Source organism: Saccoglossus kowalevskii, chromosome 3 (genome assembly GCF_978046115.1).
Source record: "Saccoglossus kowalevskii chromosome 3, keSacKowa6.1, whole genome shotgun sequence".
In the NCBI taxonomy this organism is placed as follows: domain Eukaryota; kingdom Metazoa; phylum Hemichordata; class Enteropneusta; family Harrimaniidae; genus Saccoglossus; species Saccoglossus kowalevskii.
This window is the reverse complement of record NC_140643.1, coordinates 44,967,002-44,975,191: the sequence shown is the minus strand read 5'-3', so window position 1 is coordinate 44,975,191 and position 8,190 is coordinate 44,967,002. Positions and strand designations below refer to the sequence as shown.

At 35.0% G+C, this 8,190-nt stretch overlaps 1 long non-coding RNA gene across 1 annotated transcript; it reads left to right on the top strand.

Moving 5' to 3' along the window:
* The first annotated feature begins 623 nt into the window (after nt 1–623).
* Nucleotides 624–6,172, top strand: LOC146748015 (uncharacterized). The gene is made up of 2 exons (XR_014928912.1): nt 624–1,106; nt 5,055–6,172. It is a non-coding gene; the product is annotated as an uncharacterized LOC146748015 (long non-coding RNA).
* The last annotated feature ends 2,018 nt before the right edge of the window (nt 6,173–8,190 follow it).

Below are 8,190 nucleotides of genomic sequence, written 5' to 3'. Positions count from 1 at the left end.
GTGAATCTAGCCATAGCTGACCTTCTTCATCTACTAATTCACCAGGTATTTTGGTTCACGTACGTTTTCGGTGGTAATATAACCAACCAGGTTGTACGATGTATGTTGTTTTTCATCGTCCGCATCAGCCAATACGTTTCAATGTTTACCGTGACCATGCTTAGTATCGAACGTTTTCTTGCACTGTGCCGACCACTGACATATCGAAATGGGGTTATTCACAAAAAAATGTTTGTGGCTTTCATGATATTTTTAATATGGTTTGTATCGACCGCGGTTACAGCTGAAGCTTTTTATGATTGCTTCTCGCCAAGCGCCATCAGGTCACTACCTGGTCAAATCTTTTACATCGTATCTCTGTTTACTCTAATGCTGCTGGTACTGGTCGTGTATATACTCATCATACGCCAGGTTAAGCAGTCCTCCCAGGCTGTAAGAAATAAAGAGAAGCAGATTGTACGTGTATGCTTAGCTACCGCCTTAGTCTATTTTCTCTGCATGTTACCATCTGTTACAAACGCTATCTTCACTGTGATGATTGCCGAGCATCCGTGGATACAACTCGACATCAACCTGGCATGTCTGTTGAATGTTAGTAACTATTTCCTTGAAGTCAACTCTGCAGTCAATCCCCTCATTTACACCACCATGAGTTCGAACTACAGACGGGCATTTAAGAAAGCGTTCATGTGTAGCCCGTATAAGTTGGCTGGTCCCCGCGGTGCGACTAGGATGACTGCAGGAGAGTCTACGAACGTCGGCATGGAGACAAGTGTTAGTTACAGAACTGACACCAAACAGACGCATCTCTGAACAGCTAACATGATCGTACCCCACCACATGCTTTTTGTAGACACTCTAAACGCTTCAGTTTGTTAATTAATTTGGTGAATGATACGCGCATAAGCCAAAGTAACGTTTTTTTGCTCATGCTGTAAACGAATACATTGAAAAGACATAGACGTAGTTTAGTTTTGTGTATGCTGATGAAGCTGCTGTTTTATTGCACCACGGATGTACTGATAATGAAACCCCTGTTATAAAACCTTCTGTTGTATAGATGTTACTCAAGTATTCTCCGTCCTAATTATTGTTCCACAATGCAGGTAAGTGATACGATTCACTTGTGTTCAACTCGTCTGACACGTGAAACAGGATACCTTTGCAATATATATTCGTTCTAATTTCTGAGATTCATTTTTCCAGAAATGCCATGTTATCTGCGAGTGAAACTGAGGATAAAACGTGTATTTTGTCACTTTTATGTGGTTATGTCGCTAATTTTTTTAAAAAAAAACTGTGTCCTGTTTAATTTGGTGGCTAATTACATTCCCGCCTTACAGTGGCTCATATCAAAGTTATTTGTGAGTTGCCGTTTATTAAAGTACCCATTGTTCATTTATTTGATATACGTTGCAGTTGCATCCAGCTTAATTCAACATGTCTTTAGATATTCCGTGCAGTTTACATTCCATTGCTTTACAAATAGTGTTTACAACTATGTGCCATCTCTCAAAAGCTTGACTAGTATGAACAATTTGAAATATATCCGAAATTTATTATATTATATAACTATCTATATCTTTAAAAACTTTCAAACTTTTTCTGTTTGCGTGCCGTCTTATGCGTGCATAATTAACTATTTCCCGGGAAAAACAACACCCAAATTTGGAAATTCGGAATGTATACCACGTTAGTCGATTCTATATCGAACAATGTCGCTTACTATTTCACGACATAATCAAATTGTTTTTTGTTTTGTTTTTCAATTTCCAATTTAATACGTCCATAATCAAATGTTCGAATATGAATACGTTGATTCTCTGCTCTTTGAACATTGCGATTCGCATTATTTTCTTCTTATTAATGGATGAATAACAGTTCAATTTGACTTATGTAACGTATTTTGGAGATTCATGTAGCATGGCAAATTGGTAAATAGTTGTGCAATTGAATTAGCCTATTCTAGTGTTAATGACAGCAGTCAAATCCACTTCAATGGAAACAAGTGTATTAATACATACAAATAATATTGCACTTACAATAGGTGGTTGGCATGTTTTGTCTTCACTACTTGTGCTATTATTATTAGTAGTACTGTAATTCTATGGTACACTGTATACGTACTCGTCGTATGTTACATTGATAGAGTTAAACTGTCTCACATGTCTACGTTCATGGAATGAGAAAGCCCACACTGAATAACCGCTCAAAGCTTTTCACTTTTCGCAAAACTGTAATGCAGTCATGAAAAGTATGATTTGTAAGCAATATAGCAGATTTGTTACTCTCTTCACAAATCAGTTATGTGGAAATACGTCGAAATTTAATGAATTGTGTTTATACTTTCTATTATCGAATGTCAACACCGAAGTATGAATTATACTTACTTCGGTTACTATTATAAATAAATAAATAAATAAATAAATAAATAAATAAATAAATAAATAAATAAATAAATAAATAAATAAATAAATAAATAAATAAATAAATAAATAAATAAACAAACAAACAAACAAACAAACAAACAAACAAACAAACAAACAAACAAATAAATAAATAAATAAATAAATAAATAAATAAATAAATAAATAAATAAATAAATAAATAAATAAATAAATAAATAAAAAAATAAAAAAATAAATAAATAAATAAATAAAATCAACTCACATAAATCGAAATTGTACAGATACTACACCGACCCCGTACCAATGCTATACTCGCAAGCCCCGGTTTGTTAAGATCAATGTTTATATGCGTGGTAGATCGCGTGAACGAGCTGTTTGCGCTCCACATATCTGATGCATTCTTCTCAACAATAACAGTTTCGTTTTTGAGTAAAATAAATATCAATTAACAAAGCACGTATAATCTGGTCAAAGATACTGCAATTCGCTTTGTGACCACATATTCGTCGCATGGAAACAAACCGGGCTACATCACCCACATAGTCAATCGAGTTGACCGCTTGCCCACGCCTCCCACACATATCAGTGGGGTGGGCGCTTTTCTCGCATCTAACGTATTTCACAATTGCGATACATAATATTATTATTAATAATATGTGTTGCCTGGTGGTTTTATATGTCTTTGTCATGTGAATAATATTACCTGTATCCCCTTAAATATAAATAAAATCACCCATATGAACACAACCTATCCATTATGTTATACATTGGCGACCAACACTAACATTATATACATTTCTAAGCAACAGCGTTTGTCGAATATACATCACTCAATTATCTTCTATCACTGGACATATTCCGCCAGAATCATGAGTAGCTGTGTGTTATACGGAGAGATGCAATACAACGCTTGAATCACTGGAAGAACAGTAACGTATGTTGATCTGAGTAAAATAGTGACAGTATAAGACAACGCCTCATATGCGCATGCGTCTAGGAACAATGTAAACATAATACAGCCTATATAACAAACCATTGTGGACGATCTCTCGCAATAGATTATTTGCTAGTAGGCAATCTTTTTTTCATGAAAACAAGAACGCCAATAAGATTAGGATCCAGATCCGATAACCAGTTATAATCAAAATATTAAGATAGTAAATACCTTAGCATAGTGGTCGATGTTCATTCTCCTCCCTTCCTTGTAGTACGAGTAATATGTATACGACTTCAGCTGATAAACAAATAATATCTGACTTTGAATGTCGAAAATAATTACAACAGTTGGCAAAAATGGAATTTCAGTGCGGTATTTGGAAGGTCTTTCTCATATACCTGGTGTCAGTGTACTCTTACTATTATCACATATGGAGCATCCGCATCGAAAAATAATGTCAACCATGAACACCTCATTAGTCTGACAGTTGAACATGCACGTAAGCAATTTTATTTCTTCAGGCTTACATTCACCAAACAAATAAATGATGGAAATCTGGATGGAAGTTGGGTTATTTTCGTATCTGCTCTTAAAGACGGGGATACTGAGCACACTCTAAACAGATACACAACAATTGAAGATGAAGATGGGATAGATCTTGTTGCGCACTTTGCCCTAGCAGCAATCACTTTTAAAATTGTAATTGGAGAGTACAGTATCGATATCACATGCAACACACAATATTGAAATTACTCAAGAAGCAGTTTATGTAGATGTAGCGTTTCTGTTTGAGTGTTAAAATTGTTGCAAATGCCGAATAATATGTACCACAATAGATATGTCCAACTCAGTACGTTGATAATTTGTCGAGGACGCATGCTATGTCGGTATGCTAATAAGACCGAATATAATTTAGTAAATATGTCCTTCTGGGCAAATCTGTAGGTGGTGTTACGCTGAAGTGTTTTTGTGTTGTGAATAGTTTTTTTTTCCTGGCAATGTACAATAAACCTGCTTTTCGATGTTATTATCTATGCTTTAGTTTTCTAATTACATCATGTCCAACAGATTGTCAGTAGCACATCTGTAGTTATTTGGTTGTATCACAGTTTTCCATCCCACAGCGTTACAGGTAAAAATGAAAGTGTTAAAAAGTGAAAGTGTCAAAAAACGATGCAATAGCCAGGTATTTTTTATAGACAATCATTGGAATGTCAAATGCTCAAGCATTTCTCAGGTTGTTTTAGTAGCATGTTTAGTAACGTTTAGAGAACGTCAAAATAACAGACCGATTTTTAGCTGTCTTCCTTGTTACCAAATTCCTCTTGATTACAACCAAGTATACTATACTATATTAACACTAAGCCACCATATAAAAACATCAATCACACTTCAAATTGATCGACATTGACGACGCTTTGGGTGTACATTCAATCAGGTGATAAATATTTTAATCATAATCGTAATCGTCGTACGATACTAGTTGGAAAGGATTAACTCAGTGTTTGGTAATGTTTTTATTCGATATAGCATACAGTAATTCTGATAGGATTTATATTTTCCTGCACTACTATTAAAAGCATATGGGTCTTTCACGAGTAAAAAAATCATTTCATCACTACAAATTGCTGATGTTAGCTGATAATCTTTACATTAGTGTTTCATATGCAGCTGGATGACTGAACGACATGCTGTTATTTCTTCCACAGAAAACTTCTTTTGTGCCGGAATTTGAACAAAGACTTATCAGACTTGCCTTCCATGCGTAAAGTACACCGACAGCCATCCATTGAAACTTAGTGGGATCCTTAACTGATCGAATACGTAGATGTGTGTCGTATCGTATTGATTACTACTTGTGCGTCTTCAATGAAGTAAACGATTCTTACTATAGAACGAATTGTTATCTGTCGGCGATGAATGACGTGGAGATAATGTTTACTTTTGTAAATAGATTAAGCCTCACATATGGTGAAAACGCATCAGCCAGCTGAATTTTTGTAATCCTAGCAGTAAATTCATTTAATGAAAAGTAACTTTATAACGCGATAGATTTATTTACTTAGATCATGGATAATATCTGCTAAATTCGCAGTAATTTAATTCGCCATTGTAACTTTATCTTGGTAATTATGCAAAGCCCAAGTCGCAGGCCATACATCTAAAATCTGTAATTATAGAATTATTTACTTCTCCTGACGTTATTCTTCTGTTATCATCCGACAATTTGGCATGCATACGCCTATTGGGATTGTGACATTATACCTCATAACTCATCGGTTTAATGAGACAATGAAAGAGGCAAACATGAAAAGCAATCATCACACCGGACAATCATGAATGTAAGGCTAATGGGGCGATGGACTATCAGATGAAATAGTTCTCATTGTTAGGGTTCAGAAGCAGGCTTACATTTTTAATAGAAGCAATTTATTTCAAAGACATGTTCGCAAAGTTTCATTTACAATTTGATGCAGGTTAATACCTAATTAAATTCTTATTCTTGTTAACGTTTCAACGGAGATAAAAATATTGGCAACACATGAACATGATGTTAATTAGGCTTGGGAGCTGAGATGCATTGTGTACACGCTATTAGTAGGCTGATATATATGGACATATGTCTGAAATTAATACCAGCGTGATCTGAGATGTTCAATTTGGGATTAGAGTAATTCACAATAGCGGTCTACAATATTGCATTATATGTCATATTTAGTGCACAATGACACTTGTCACTTCCTGCGATTGTGTAGTATACGTTATAATCCTTACTTGCCCAATAAACACACGTACGGTTTTGTGAAATCTTCTCACTCATATACAATCCATCGAATTGTTTAATTAACATAGAAGTGACATCACTGAGACAATGTATGACTGCGTGTATATATGTTCGCATCAGTTGCTAATTCAGTTCATAATGCAACTTAAAACTGTACAAAGAAAGACACAGCTGGCGTATATGTATATTTTGAATGGTGACCACGATCAACTGTATCATGCACTCCATAAACCTTCTCAGACTCAGTGCACGATTCCCAATATTGCTATATGACAATGTATCAATTTTGTTCAATGGGCACGTACACTGTTGACATCCGGAAAAATTCCAAGAGGTATTTCCGACCATTTATACATATGATATGCATCATTCGACGTCAAATATCTTCTTACTGACAAAAAATTGCGTTGAAATTTTCATGGCTCTCGGTCAACTTGTATTGTTATAGACACAACAAGGCATGAATTTCGTCTGAATTTGAAGAATGTTACATAATTGCTAATTTGGTTAAATGGTCTCTATAATTTCACCTACGGCACCTCGTGACAATTGACAAATAAATTAGACATACACTGTAAAGTATAGATATGATATGATACATTGATTGGATTTTATTATGTCACTATAAGCAAGAAATGAATGACAAAATGTAACATATGTTTTTTCTTGTTATTATAAATTGTTCGCTGTGTGTAAACTACTATAAACTTTATTAACTAGCTTCATTCATTGTGTGGGATTTGAGCGAAATAGGTTATATCATATAATATAAATCAACTAGTTTGGCAGAATAGATTAGGTGGAATTCACCAATTGTTTTCAAATTACTGTTCTACTGCTGGGATTTCGTCTGCAATCCCACTGTAATTATTCCAATTTCGCAATTGGAAATCGTAAAGTAGCGTCGAGGGAAATATTCATAATTAGATGATTTGTATGCAACTCTGACACTGTTATTTAACAATGTGCCTCTGGCCGTGTGTACAACTTGCTACTTGGGTACGGGGATACAATTGAATGTGTTTCGTAAAGTTGATTTAATAACAGTTCGTGTGACGGTATAAGTCCAGTAAACGAGTGTTGTCTATGTGTGTTATCATGATACGAGGCATATACCTATATTATTCATGTTAGTATTCGGCTATGATTTCGTCTATAAAATAGAGAACACGAAAATCTAAGTAATATAACCCTGGAAAGATGTTAATCAACCTGTACAGAAAGATCTGTAAATGAATTGTTTAGGCAATACATCGTTTTCCAAAACTGAAGCATAAACGAAATTAATTATCAAACACTCATGTCTTGTTTCTTAGGACTGTCATAGCTTAAAGCGCGGTGGTCGTCGCGCAGCGCGTGTTCGAATTTCATGTAAATAAACAATGTATTTTACACGCGTTGTGTATGTTGCTATGAGTCCCATATCGAACAGGACGCGGCACGACGACTGCCGCCCTTTAATGTCAACTTATTATACCGTGCTACACGTGCTCTTTGCATATTACCTATGTTATTGCAATCTATATTCAAGTGGTGGATTAGACATTTTTGAATCGCGCATTAATAATAAAATCCTTGGTACAAGTACATGCTATATTTAAATTAACTTTAAAGAAGACGTGCTACATACACAGATGCGTACCAGGAAAACACTCGTCAATACTTTTACATCCTGATTGTGAACATGACACTGACATTCGTGATGCTTATCGTAATTCTATTTTCCCTTAGTAACTAATCAATGTGGAGCGCTAAAAGGTTTTAAGTTACATTAGTATCGCTATTTCGAGTACGAATGTAGTCATCCCGGCTGCATGTTGACTGACATGTATGTGATATTATGATACAAAATATACGACGTCCCATTTTGGGGATTTGACCTCTAATTAAGTCCAAGAATACAGCACGCATATTGTTGGTTATTTTACATTAAAAACCTAAACTAATCTGTCGTTACCAGCGGTTCACGTCATTCTTAATTAGAATCTAAACATATAATTTGCATCTAGAAAAAAATCGTTGAGTACGTTGTGTTCGCTAATTGGAAGAGGTAATAATAG